This window comes from Leptinotarsa decemlineata, unplaced genomic scaffold (genome assembly GCF_025532065.1).
Source record: "Leptinotarsa decemlineata unplaced genomic scaffold, Ldec_3_MD MMD2_tig00078422_RagTag_RagTag, whole genome shotgun sequence".
Classification (NCBI taxonomy): domain Eukaryota; kingdom Metazoa; phylum Arthropoda; class Insecta; order Coleoptera; family Chrysomelidae; genus Leptinotarsa; species Leptinotarsa decemlineata.
In genome coordinates this window covers 811,021-826,702 of record NW_027412747.1, presented here as the reverse complement: position 1 = coordinate 826,702, position 15,682 = coordinate 811,021, and the positions used below count along the sequence as shown (strand labels likewise).

Sequence of the window (15,682 nt, the reverse complement as noted above, 5' to 3'; positions counted from 1 at the left end):
AAATCAAATACATTCGACAATATACCAAAATTTCAATAAAAATTGCTTGAACTTGTAGATGTATCTAATCATAGCTGTCAGAAATCGATATATAGATATGAAATGGTTAGGGTGTAACTGAGAAAACAGCAATGCTACATATGATGCCTTCAGTGTTTCGGTCAGCCACAACATTAATTGAACTTCAAATTCACGTATGTTTAGAGAACTTTGAATTTTACCATGTTTTTCGATTTGATAGAGGAATATCACCTGACAAATGATATATTTTTCAATTTTCTTCAATTTTTTTTGAGAATAACACAAAACTACGTTTTGAGTATTGTTTTTAATAAAATATTACAATATAAAATTCCTTGAAACTTATCAAAGTTGCAACAAAGGAATACTTAGAAATCAATATAGCTTTTTGAAAATGTTTGTTTGTGAATACTGTTTAACAAGTACATTTTCAATAAAAATATTCGTTTACTGAAAAAATTGTTTTTGAAATAGTGATTAATTTGTCTAAATGAAAATTATTCATCTTTTACTAAAACAACTGTTCAGAACTCTCAAGTAATCCGATACTGCTAGTTGTCCACTGCTATTTTGTCCAATTTGTGTGAAGTTGCATTTCAAAAATTTGAGTTCGCAAAATTTGTTTTGTTTACCAATTTCGTTAGTACCTTCCCGAAATGCGTTTTGTAAATTACGATTTAAAGCGTTCACTTTTCCACAAATATCTTGGTAACTGTTTTGCAGTCGCACTGTTGTTTGGTTGGCAACAAACCTGCCCAAGAAAAAACCTGTAAATGAAAAACTGTATTAGAGTACAGTCTGGTGTGCAATAGGTATACTATTTGCGTAGTGAATAATAAACTGTAATCTTTCCCTTTAGGTGAAAAGCTATGACCACTAGTTAGTGATTAAACATTTTTTTTTTAAACTATAGGAGTGAAAAGGTACCTACGGCAAAAAAAGGTGCTTGGGAAATAGCATTATCAATACAAAGTTCTGCTAAAATAGAAAGCAGAACGTTTCCTTTCCATAGCATTGTTACCAAAATTCAAATAAATGTGAGCTCGTTGTCTAAGACGAACATCCTAAAAAATATTGTTTTTAATAATACTTGATCTGAGATTTACACTCGGTTAAAAAACTACAATAGCTCTTCACGCGTGTTCAAAATTTCGGTACGATAATGCTTGCCAATGAAACACGTCGAGTAATTCTAAATTTATTCATCAATAATAAACCACAAAATGATCACAGTAAAATATAATATTCACTGCTCGTTAACAGCATACATCCGATCGACTCAAATAATCTCAAATTCATATCTTCGTAAATGATCATTATTCCGCGGATACCACATTTCCCCCATCTTTTTCAACTTCAGTTGTTTAATCTTAGTCGACTTCTCTTTTGGTAATTTTCAGGGATTCAATACCGAAATCAATACCTAAATATTTTACTTCCGATATTACTAATCATAGGTTACCGGTCCTCACATACTCCATCTTTTTCAACTTAAGTGGTGTATTGAAATGTAGAATAGAAACCTCTCGTGCAGAATGGATCCTAAAACAAGAACAGTCTAAAATTTCATTAGTTCCGACTTCCATTGTCTAATATGATATGATCTGAAATCTCTGAAATAACAAATAAAATTGAGATAAAAAAAATTGCTGAAAATGACAATTATATTAAACAAAAACACTGAAATGAATTTACGATAAAACAAAAATTAAGTAAAAAAATTAAAATTGAACAATCAAAAAGACATAGAATTGAAAATTGAAAGATTTCAAGCAGAGCTACTTCACGACGTTTCGATCACGACGTCTTCGGGTGATGACTGATGATGACTGACAGTCGTCACTCAGAGACGATTACAGATACTAACAATCGAAACGTCGTGAAGTAACTTGGCTTGAAATCTTTCAATTTTGAATTTCAATTTCATTGTTCAATGTTCAATTTTTTTAATTTTTGACTAATTTTTATTTGATTGTAATTTCGTTCCAGAGTTTTTGCTTGATATAATTATTATTTTCAGCTCTTCTTTTCAATCTCAATTTCCATTTGTTATTTCAAAGATTTCAAATCATATGATATTACTAATGATGCACTGTTTGGAACCTTTGGTGATGAATATTACTGGAGTTTTTTCCCAACACCAAATCGTTATTTTCAACACCTCGACACGTGTTTCGATCACCAAGTGATCATCTTCAAAGAGGAAGATTAAAACTAGACACTAATGCGAGCTAACCCTATTTATGCTATATAGAGGTACCCTATACAGGTAAACCATCCAGGCGTATCACCCATACAGGTATACAAACCTAAATTGATTTTACAATATTGCCTATCCAAAATTATTTTTGCAATGTGTCCTTATGTAGTAATCAGTGAACCCAACAACATTATTTTATTTTAACAAGCTATATAGTATGCTCTTTGGTATAGGTTCGTCATCGTTATTCATAATATTATTGTGTTTACTTATTTCTACACTCTCATAGGCATCTAGTTGCCTGTTGTTAAGTTGTCTAACTAATCTTAATGAACTGAAGTCTATGGAATGGTTTTGTTACAAAATATGATGGGCGACTGCTGATTTTTCAGGTCTTCCATATTTCAAGTGTGCTATGTGTTCTTTATATCTTACTTCAATAGATCTTTTTGTCTGTCCATAATATTCTGCATCGCAGTCCTAACATTCATACAACATACAAAAAACGTGGTTCTGCAAGAAGGTGAGATTTTAGTTTCTTTTCATGTTAGTTCCTTATTTCCTAGCGTCCCAATTTCACAGACCTTGCAATACCTCAGGGAATTACTAAAGAAAAATAATTACAATAATAACGAAATCGATGAATTCGTTTCTCTTACTAATTTGTGTATGAAACAAAATCGGTTCCAGGTAGAAGGTTGCTTTTATGAACAACAGGAAGGAACGGCCATGGGAAACCCCTTCACCCCCTACCTGGCAGACCTGTTCATAAGCAGATTCGAAATGGAAACCAAAGAAAAGTCGAAGTATTTTCCTAGGATTTGGCTAAGGTGTGTGGATGATATTTTCGCGATATTCGATACCAAAAAATCGAATATTGACGACTTTGTTTCCTATTATAATTAATAGATGTCCGTCAATAAAATTCACGTATGAGTTAGAAAATAAGGGACAACTACCATTTCTTGACGTTTTGGTAATGAGGAGCCAATATGGAGGGTTAGAATACGATATATTTAGAAAAGAAACAAGCACGTACAGGTATATTCCTGACAGTTCACATCACTGTGGACAGCACAAACGTGCTAGGTTGAATTTTTTAGTGCATCGTCTTTTGACTTTCCCTCTAACACATGATAGGTTCACAAAAGAAAGACGTACAATACAGGAAATAGCAGCCACTAACGGTTTCCCGAGGGTATTGTAGATGACATAATAAGGAAGAAGAAGTTTATGTTAAGAATGAACGAAATCTCGACTTTCAGAAAGGACAAAAACCAAGATAAATACATCTCAGTTCCATACCACCAATATACGAGGAACTTTGGAAAGATTTTCAAGGAACTAGGTATGAAGGTGGTTTTCAAAACAAGTCATACACTACAGAGCCTTTTGGGAAGTCCAAAAGACAAAGTCGAGAATTCGGAAAAGTTTGGAATTTACGAAATTGAATGTAAGGACTGCGATGCAAAATATTATGGACAAACAAAAAGATCTATTAAAGTAAGATATAAGGAACACATATCACACTTAAAATATGGAAGACCTGAAAAATCAGCAGTCGCCCATCATATTTTGTAACAAAACCATTCCATAGACTTCAGTTCATTAAGATTAGTTAGACAAGTTAACAACAACAGGCAACTAGATGCCTATGAGAGTGTAGAAATAAGTAAACACAATATTATGAATAACGATGACGGGACCTATACCAAAGACCATACTATATAGCTTGTTAAAATAAAATAATGTTGTCACACTTAGGTGTCACACCAATAGGTGGTTCCACTTATGTCTCGCTTCCGTTTACGCAGTTACTTTATTAAGTCCCTTTCTTGGTTCTTCACACTTTGTTTTCAATCGAGGACCGCCTGCCCGGTACTAACGATGCCCAATAGGCTGAAACAGCTGTCTACCGGTGGCTCTTAAATTGGAATCAATGTGGGAATGATCAAAATGGTACTTATTTATTTATTTTTGATTTTCATGGAATTATTTTCCAGCAGCTTAACTGCATTAACCTTTCTCGATTATATATATATATATATATATATATATATATATATATATATATATATATATATATATATATATATATTAATATATATATATATATATATATATGAAATCTGAAGTTTTCACGGATAGGAATATGCTGAACTGGTTTTTCCGGGTATTTGATCCGTGTATGTGATATTATCTCTAATTTCACCGACGTTTCGAAAAAATCTCATTTGTCATTATCAAGGTGTGCTGTTACGTGTTCAGAAGTTTGTTGACCTTGCCCAACTCACTTCTTACTATACTGGTAAAATGGTATTCGTTACGTGTTCAGAGATAGAGTAGTCCATAAACCCTCTACTTCCTACTACTTACATGTTGTTGAGTTTTACCTGAGTTCTTCTTCTTCTTAGTTGACCTCATCTCCCCGTTAAGGTATCGAATATGAAATCTGAAGTTTTCACGGATAGGAATATGCTGAACTGGTTTTTCCGGGTATTTGATCCGTGTATGTGATATTATCTCTAATTTCACCGACGTTTCGACAAAATCTCATTTGTCATTATCAAGGGGTGCTGTTACGTGTTCAGAACACGTAACGAATACCATTTTACCAGTATAGTAAGAAGTGAGTTGAGCAAGGTCAACAAACTTCTGAACACGTAACAGCACACCTTGATAATGACAAATGAGATTTTGTCGAAACGTCGGTGAAATTAGAGATAATATCACATACACGGATCAAATACCCGGAAAACCAGTTCAGCATATTCCTATCCGTGAAAACTTCAGATTTCATATTCGATACCTTAACGGGGAGATGAGGTCAACTAAGAAGAAGAAGAACTCAGGTAAAACTCAACAACATGTAAGTAGTAGGAAGTAGAGGGTTTATGGACTACTCTATCTCTGAACACGTAACGAATACCATTTTACCAGTATAGTAAGAAGTGAGTTGAGCAAGGTCAACAAACTTCTGAACACGTAACAGCACACCTTGATAATGACAAATGAGATTTTGTCGAAACGTCGGTGAAATTAGATATAATATCACATACACGGATCAAATACCCGGAAAAACCAGTTCAGCATATTCCTATCCGTGAAAACTTCAGATTTCATATTCGATACCTTAACGGGGAGACGAGGTCAACTAAGAAGAAGAACTCAGGTAAAACTCAACAACATGTAAGTAGTAGGAAGTAGAGGGTTTATGGACTACTCTATCTCTGAACACGTAACGAATACCATTTTACCAGTATAGTAAGAAGTGAGTTGAGCAAGGTCAACAAACTTCTGAACACGTAACAGCACACCTTGATAATGACAAATGAGATTTTGTCGAAACGTCGGTGAAATTAGAGATAATATCACATACACGGATCAAATACCCGGAAAAACCAGTTCAGCACATATATATATATATATATATATATATATATATATATATACAGGGTGTCCCTGGACTTCCTCTTTTCCTCTCGGGAATGTATAGATGGGGTCAAAATATCACCAGTACTTCATATAACTTTTTTTCCTAAAAGTCTTCGTAACCAAGTTACGGGCCCTCGAAGTTACAAAATGAAAAATGTTTTTCTTTGATAACTTTTCAAGTGAATATTCAAAATCATCCAAATTTTGGTAATTGACTAAACAAATGAATTCCGTCGATGAGCTTTCATGCAGGAGTCAGTTGTTTTGCTACAAAGTCAGGAACGGACTACCCCCGATGGTCCACACCCCAAAACTTTGAAATGACAGATATTTTTCAATATTTTTCAACAAAATAAGGTTACTTGGACAATTTTATGAATAAAAGTACTCGTGTGGAAAATCGATCGGAGCAACGAGTCTTGATAAAAATGTAGTTCTACTCGACGACATCAAACCCGCTCGTCCACCATTATTTGAAATGAATAATTATCAAAGCAGAAATAATAATGATAACGTTAATTCAACAACATTTATAACATAAATAATACAAAGTATGCTAAAATGAAGTCGTAAACAAAAAGTACAGTACCTATATGGAAGTTTAAGTCACAATTGTGGTAGCAGATATTTTTTCAAAAGAAATATCAAGTTCTGTAGATTCGTGGTGTTTTTAAACTAACAAGCTACTCTACTATGAAATATCGAATTCATTCCATATTTTGTATGTACATAATACGTGTGGAATAATCACGTTTCGTGTTGATCAGTTATCTGAATCTCATGAAACTCAACATTCGAATGTTTCAAATTCTTCTTCACAGCTGAACTGTTGAGGAGTTTCACTGATAATTATAATTTTATGGGAGAAATTCTTTAACACGAATCTAAATTTAGCTGAAAAAAACGCACATCGGAAAAAATATTTACTATACTAATAAAAAGCAAACGAATGAACTACAAAAACGGCTGCACAAGATCAGGTGAAAAATATCCAGGGAATAATTATGTTCCATTTCTTTCACAGATGTTGACAAAAAAACCTTTTAGAAAGTTTTGATAAAAAATGAGAAACTGGAATGCGATTTTATTTTGTTGAGTGGTGCGTTGTCATATGACTATATATCATTATATTGTCAATATTCATAGGATACTTTGAATTTTTTTGATATGGCCGAACAGTTTACATTCAATGAATATGCAAATATGCATGTATTTTATGGACGAGCATTTTGTAATGCTGCAGAAGCTCGTCGTCTGTATTCCGAGCATTTTCCCAATCGAACGGTACCGTCAAGAGAAACATTCGAGCGTGTCGATCGCAGCTTGAGGGAGACAGGTATGTAATAATTGATAATTAATTTGAGCACGTTGTTTTATTTCGATATTATTGTAGGTACAGTTTTGCCAAAACGAGGTGGTGAGGGCTCTCCTAGGACTGTACGTACCGTTGTATTGGAGGAAAATATTTTGGAAGCCGTCGCTGATGATCCTTCAATGAGCATCAGAAATCTATCAGAACAGTTCCATACATCCAAGTCCACTATTCATAGAATAATTAGGGAACAACTGCTCCACCCATTTCACATCCAGAAGGTACATGCCATGACACCTCAAGATTTTCCAGCACGACTGGAATATGCCAATTGGTTCATGGATAGGCAAAGAGAGGATATGACTTTTATTAATCGAGTTTTATTCACTGATGAAGCAGGTTTCAGTAGAGATGGAGTTATCAACTCTCATAATCTCCCTATATGGGCCGAAGAAAATCCCCATGGGATATTGCAAACCAAACACCAACGGAAATTCAACGTGAATGTTTGGGCTGGTATCATAGGAAACCATCTTATAGGACCATTCGTTCTACAGGACCGATTGAATGGAGAACGTTATTTGGAGTTCATTCAGAACGATTTGAATGGACTTTTGGAACATGTTCCATTGCAAACCCGAAGAGATATGTGGTTTATGCATGATGGCGCTCCTCCTCATTTTAGTTTGATTGTGCGTGACCATCTGAACCATTTCACTAGTTCGGACTTCCATTGTCTATTATATAAAATGATTTGAAATCCCTGAAACAAGTAAAAAAGAATAATTAAAAAAGAATAGTTGAAAATAACAATTATATTAAGCAACAATAAACCTGAAATGAAATGATAGTAAAATAACCTACAAGTAAAAATATAATAATTGAATAAATAAAAATTAAAGGAATGCAAAAAGAAAATAATAAAAATAAAAAAGTGTAGAGATCACCCGTCATCACCCGAAGACGATTGTAGATACCAACAATCGAAACGTCGTGAACTAACGTGACTTGGAATCTCTACACTTTTTTATTTTTATTATTTTCTTTTTGCATTCCTTTAATTTTTATTTATTCAATTATTATATTTTTACTTGTAGGTTATTTTACTATCATTTCATTTCAGGTTTATTGTTGCTTAATATAATTGTTATTTTCAACTATTCTTTTTTAATTATTCTTTTTTACTTGTTTCAGGGATTTCAAATCATTTTATATAATAGACAATGGAAGTCCGAACTAGTGAAATTCATCACGAAACATTGTCAATCACCTTCAAACAAACATCTGAACCATATTTTCCACAATAGATGGATTGGTAGAGGTGGGCCATATTCATGGCCATCGCGGTCTCCGGATTTAAATCCATTGGATTTCTTTCTGTGGGGGCATCTAAAAAGCCTTGTTTACGCTACACCTATTCACACAAGAGATGCATTGTTGAATAGAATAACATTACATTGTGAAGCCATACGAAACGACCCTGGAATGCTATTTCAAGTACAGAGAGGGTGTCTTCACAGACTAAGAAAATGTATAGAGAGAGAAGGTGGTCATATCGAGCAGTTTCTGTAGCGGATTTTTCATTTCTGTTTGCTCTTGAGGCTCTTGAGTTTCGTTAGTTAAACGTGTTTGCATTATAAAAATTCGTTATGAACATTTTACCTATCATTTCCATTTTCCTTAAAAACTAATATTTTCGAATAATGGTAGACATCTCAGGATAAATGTTGTTCAATTAACGTTATCATTATTATTTCTGCTTTGATAATTATTCATTTCAAATAATGGTGGACGAGCGGGTTTGATGTCGTCGAGTGAAACTACATTTTTATCAAGACTCGTTGCTCCGATCGACTTTCCACACGAGTACTTTTATTCATAAAATTGTCCAAGTAACCTTAATTTGTTGAAAAATATTGAAAAATATCTGTCATTTCAAAGTTTTGGGGTGTGGACCATCGGGGGTAGTCCGTTCCTGACTTTGAAGCAAAACAACTGACTCCTGCATGAAAGCTCATCGAAGGAATTCATTTGTTTAGTCAATTACCAAAATTTGGATGATTTTGAATATTCACTTGAAAAGTTATCAAAGAAAAACATTTTTCATTTTGTAACTTCGAGGGCCCGTTACTTGGTAACGAAGGATTTTAGGAAAAAAAGTTATATGAAGTACTGGTGATATTTTGACCCCATCTATACATTCCCGAGAGGAAAAGAGGAAGTCCAGGGACACCCTGTATATATATATATATATATATATATATATATATATATATATATATATATATATATATATATATATATATATATATATAAATCGCACACGTCGCTATCAAAGTGTCAAGAAAACCATTACCCTTATGGCACTGTAGAGTTCTCGTTCACACTGCAGGCTTTGATACGAGACATTCTAGTGGAGAATGCAATCCAGCAGACTTTCTCGAGGCAAGTGTTGAAATGACCTTTAGGGGACCGCGTTGGCAGAGGGTCAAGAATCTACTGTGACATGAAGTATTTCATCCAACCACTGAGTTCTTTTAACGGATTGAACGCGTTGATGCAGTCATTCATTCACTGTCGCATTCGATTGCAGAGTATCGATCAATAAGCGTTCGAAAACAAAATATGCAAGTTACACACACACACACATATACATACACACATTCAAGGCCATATACCATGCGACGTCACTAGTGATTAGGAGAAGTTTAGAAACAGCTGCAATTTCTAAGTCATGTGACGTGCGACCCAAGGTTATCGAATCATTGTGCTTTCGAAGTCAAATAATAGGCATGGAGTTTCATGGTGACGACTTTATTTGAGTTATCAACATGCACAAGCTGAAACTGCACACACACTAGTGGTGGAAAAGGTCCACGATTGGCTGTAATTTCCGAAGTCATGTGACGTGTGACCCAAAGTTATCAAATCGTCGCGGCTTTTGAAGTCAAATCATAGCCCCTACTCTGTATTATATTTCATGTTGTAGTCTGGATCATTCATCGTTCGCTTCGTAATTGTGCATAGGTTCGAAGCGCAGTGTTCAGTTTATATTCAGGCTTTTTCGCATTGCAAGATTGTGTATGATATGAATATAGTTAGAGTAGTGACGGCAGTAAATGACATGTACGTTTATTGGGTTATGCCGCCAAAAATTCAAACTTACGTCATTTTATTCATCATCATAAAAACAAAAAAAAGACAAACATCTATGACATATAGAACTTTTATTCTAAAGACATTTCATCGAATGCGTTCTTGATATCCAAGAAAATAGCTGCACATACTAAATAGCATATTCTGCGTTTTCTGTAACCTAAAATTTTCTGTTACTTTTGCTACAATAAAACACTTGAAAAAGATATTGTATAGCGAAACACGTGTGTATTGTGAAATAAAAGTACAGTACCTACACGTGAAAAATCGTTCTCTTGAATGAATGACCACGCTCTCCTTCGACTCGAATTGACATACTTCATTGTCAAGAGTAATGGTCACATTTTCCACTCCTTGAAAAAATACCATTTCCCATTCAGCTGTTTTATCTCGATAATACTCAAAAAACTAAATCAAGTTGCACTTCAAAACAATTTTCCCATTAATATTGAAGAAAGATATGTATGAACACTGGGTATGGAATGGAATTTATGAAACTTTATGATATTCCCTTCGTTTAGAAGTTATATATGCCACACATATTTGACCAGTTGAAAGTTTGTGAATCAGAAATTTTTCATTATTTTACAGTGAAATCTGTTAAAATCGTGACATCAAGCTTATTCATTAATTGAAAGTTGATAATAGAATTCTCAACTGTTTGAAAATGTAATTCCAGAATACACATAGCTATGAATTACTCTCATCTGAAATAAGCGAAACATTATAAACGGAAGAGACAATTTGACTACTTACTAGTGTGTTATTATCAAATAGCATACCTCCGATTAGAGAGAAAAACGCCACTGTGAGAATTATACTACAACACAATCGTTTACTAACAAATTCTGATGTAGCAATATCACTTCTACTCAGTTGTACACTCAATATGCGTTGCATATTTTTAACTGTTGTTGAAAGTCTTGTCACACGTATGATATTGAATCAGTGAAAACACAAGTAGTAGCGAACTTGGTGTTTCGTAAATTGGCCACATTCCAAAGTTATCCAAGATTCCATGATACATCTAATCTGCTGTTATTTTTCATAAATGAAATTTAATTATAGCTGAGCCATTCTAATTTAACTTATACAAGTGAAAACAAAAATTGGTGGTTTGATATGATATGTGTGATAATTCACACAATAACTTAAAAAAATGATGAATTCAGAAAATTTTCTTCAGTTTTGGGCCATTTGTATTGATTTTGAAATGCCTTGTTACTCCCAAGCTAACACAAGTTTCGACTTCTGTGAGTTGTCGTTTGTAGGGGGCGATAGCTGGTTAACGGAAATATAGATTTTTAACAGATTTTATTAAATTTGTCAATAAATAACTGATTGGGATTTGTTACCACTAATAACAAAAACCTTACATTTTCGATAAATATAGATTCTAGAGTATAATTTTGTACCTCTCACTTCACGCAACTAATACTTTCAAAATGGTGAAATTTCAAAGATTCTCTTCAATTTTGTACTAGTCATCTCAAATCCGTCAAGATTATCGTCAATATATTTTGTTGCAAGTTTTGAAAGAATATCTGATTTGGATTCCTTTTCACTAATGTGACGATATTGAATTGATGGATGCCGTTACTTAGTGGTAGGAGATCGTCATGAAAAATTATAATTAAAGCTTCATGTGTTTTTATACCCTTGTATTTGTAACAACCTAATGGCAATTTCATCTTTCAAGGACATTCTCAAACGAATACAATGAACGGAATAACTACCAATTTTACACCCTTATATACCTATAAAACCACAGTCGGTCCTTAATGCCTTTATTACCGGAATTTTGTTTACGTGTGACAATGTGGGTACGCTAATCCGAAAAATGTCTGCTAATAATAGGGAAATTGAAACAATTCTACAGATAGGATAGAAAAATGATTTCAATGCAGACACAATCCAGAAGTTATTCAGAAAACAAAGCCTCAAATTTACGTATACCCTCAGATCAAACAATCAGAAATCAAGAAATTTGTAAATTCCAGAAATAACAATGCAGAAGTGGCATTCAGGCCACATGCCAGGCTATATAATCTCCTTTTCAATGCCAAATATAAATTGGGCAAGGTGGAAAAATCTGGAGTTTATAAGCTTAAGTGTCTGGAGTATAATATAGGGTTTATGTGGGACAATGTGATCGAAATTTCTCAAAACGGTTAGCTGAACATGAAAGGTCCTTCAGACTAGGTAAGAATTATTCGCAGTTTTCAAGCCATTCCTTATAATGTAAACACAAATTCCCGAATCTAAACGATACAGAAATTTTGCACTATGCAGGCAAAGGTTCAAACTCCATTATTTGGAATCCCTGGAAATTCACAAAACAAATGCATTGCGGATATAACCTACCAAATTGATTGGGTCTACTCGCGGATTTTCAGATTAGCGTTTCCATTGACACGTAAACAAAATTCAGATAATAATGTCATCATTACCGACAGTGGTTGTATAAGTATATAAGTATGTACATTGTTGATTATTTCAGTTTATTGTATTTGTTTGAAAATGTCCTTGTAGGACGAAACGGCAGTAACGTCAGTTACAGATAAGTACAAGTGGTATAAGAACATAGGAAGTTTCAATTCTAATTTTCCATAGTGATGATATTGTATCATTTTATTGAGTAGAATTAACACATAACTAACACAAATCTTTGAGAAAATTATGAAATCTTGTTATTGTTTTCAATTTCATTTTATTTATATCAAATAATTTTTAAAAAATCTGTTTAAAATCTGTTTTTCCGTTAACCAGCTGTCGCACCCCTACGAACGACAACCCTCAGAAGTCGAAACTTGTGCGAGCTAAGGATTAACGAGGTCTTACCTTTTTAACGTGTGATTCCGAACACGGGAATACACGGATAACACGTTCCCAATATTGTGAATGTTTACAGTGATTGTAGCGAAATTATATGGAATTTTGTTATTCAAGTGTACAACTAAGTGCGTATTTCTCACAATTACTTCTCTTTTGTTTGAATATTTTGAATATTTACACAAATGCATAAATAAAATTTCACTGCAGTTTCTGGCTTTATGATGAAACTTTCAGTGTTGAAAATTTCAGTATCGGTAAAGGCACGTACCTCTGGGTCTCCAGGATTTTCACAAACACATCCATATATCCCAAAAGAAATTATTTTCAGCTCTCTTAGCTATTTCACAATACGAATTCCGATTTCAAAAAGTTATCAGGTTTTCGATTTTCAATGAAAAAATAAAAAAACCTATGGAAAAAGAATCTCTGTAAGAGATAATACTATTCTTAGACACTAGTGTACATACCTTCGAATCCACGAAGGTTTTTTTTAACACTAAGTAATACGTTCAAGTAGAACTGGACAAGCCGAAAAAAATTATTATTTATGCAAATTCAAATCCCCGAATACTTTAGAGTTAAAAAATGATTCCATGCTAGTAACACTTATTTTCATAGTTGCAAAATAATTAGATGACCGATTTCCTTTTTTTTTTTTGGAAAATTATCTCCGCTGTTGACCGTCCATCGTCTCCTCACAAAATGGGTGTAACTATTTTACAGGTCTGCAGTTAGCAAATTGTTATCAATAGACATTGCTCTCGTTATCTTGTAGTATGACAGAAATTATTGCAGGTCGGGTCTCCCAGATATGACTGGACCAGATTATTCATTTTCGACAGAAAAAAATCCCAACCCCAAATCTCAAAAAATTGAAATACATTTTGCAGGTTGGTGGAAATTCTTGCAGATCCAGTCTTCCAGACATGAATCTCGACTAGATTAATTATTTTTGACAAAAAAAAACTACCCTCTTCCTTTACGTATGAAAAAATTTCATATTTCTCATAAAATTGAAAATAAACCTTGCAAGTCAGCCTGCATATATATGCAGGTCGGGTCTGTCAGACATGAATCTCGGCCAGGTTAATCAGATTAGACAGAAAAAACTTCCGAATCCCACCCAAAAATTTTACAATTCTCAAAAAATTGAAAATACATTTCTCAGGTCGGCAGAAATTTTCGCAGATCAGGTCTTCCAGACATGAATCTTGATCAGGTTGATCATTTTCGACAAAAAAAATTTAAACACCCGCACCCTTCGAGTATAAAAAAAAATCACATTCATTATAAAATTGGAAATATACTTTGCAGGTCGGCAGAAATTCTTACAGGTTGGATCTCCCAGTTATTAATTTCGATCAGGGTATTCATTCTCGACAGAAAAAATTTTCAATATCCACCCAAAAGTTTCACAATTCTCAAAAAAATTGAAATACATTTTGCAGACCGGCAAAAATTCGCAGGTCCGGTCTGCCTGATATGAATCTCGACAAGATTATCTGGATACCTGGATGGTGAGTAGAGTTGGCAATAAATTATCATTATCTTCATCTATAAGTAACAATGAAGTATCATCAGTTGTTGAAGTTGGAGCAACTGAATTTTTTAGGGGTTTGTCTTTCTATTCCTAATATACATGCTTTATGGAACCAATGAGAACATTTTGCACATAACACAATTTTCTCTTCTATATTTTTGCATGCTATTCCCAAAAAGCACGACGAATATGTATTTTCATCCCAATAGTTGTTAATAACATGTTTTTAAATGTCATCTTTGGAATATTTCCATAATTTTGAGATTTTTTTTTAAATTACGTTGGGTCGTTGAATATATTTTATGTCATGCACATTCTTATTTTTTCTTGTACCTTTACATATCATTGTTATTATGGAATGATAGCACTTCATCATTTCCGTCAATTATCAGTTCAGCAAACATGCATTCCTATGCCCCACAATCAAAAGAGTGTCCCCACCAGATATACCGTCTGGCGGGCAGTAGAATGTTCATTCTTCCGGATCGAATTCTTCAGACTTGAGTTCATAAAACTGCTGATACGCTCCTAGAAAGCAAGATATTCCTCCTAGGATGGATTTTTATAATACCTAAATATGATGCAACTTTCTTTCTTCTCAAAAATGCAATTAGTCTGCAATGGGAGTTCTTCACAAGAGAAACAAGTACTATATCGTATTCAGGTATATCATATTTCAAAAAGTAATCCTGCATGTTACAAATTTTATTGGTAACATATGACTCTGTCGCAAATAATTCAACAAAAAGCTTCGTACTCCAATAATTGACTACAATCGTGAAATAGGCGTAAAAATAAAATCAATAAAATAATAATCATTGGGATTGTTGTTAACAGGCCAAACGGTCTGCCCCCAATCAAAAACTTTTTATTATTTTTAAAATTATAACTCAAAGTAAAATTGAGATAAATTGATGGATGTAGCCGTTACTACGTGGTAGGAAATCATAATGAAGAAAAAAGAAATGAAACTTTCTATGTTTTTAACCAGATCTATCTGTAAGTAATTAACGTAATTGCAGTTTCGTCCTATATAATAAACTTTATTGTATAAGTTTGAAAATGTCCGTATAGGATGAAACTGCAGTAACGTTAGTTACAAATAAAAGTGGTAAAAAACATAGAAAGTTTCATTTCTCTTTTCTTCATTGAAATTGAGATCTTCATCTTGTGATTGAAAACT

At 33.5% G+C, this 15,682-nt stretch overlaps 1 long non-coding RNA gene across 1 annotated transcript; it reads right to left on the bottom strand.

Moving 5' to 3' along the window:
• Positions 1 to 295: 295 nt before the first annotated feature.
• On the bottom strand, positions 296 to 11,077 carry LOC111516630 (uncharacterized). The gene is made up of 3 exons (XR_002723698.2): positions 10,881 to 11,077; positions 953 to 1,085; positions 296 to 788 (listed from the first exon to the last, which is right to left on the bottom strand). It is a non-coding gene; the product is annotated as an uncharacterized lncRNA (long non-coding RNA).
• Positions 11,078 to 15,682: the final 4,605 nt, after the last annotated feature.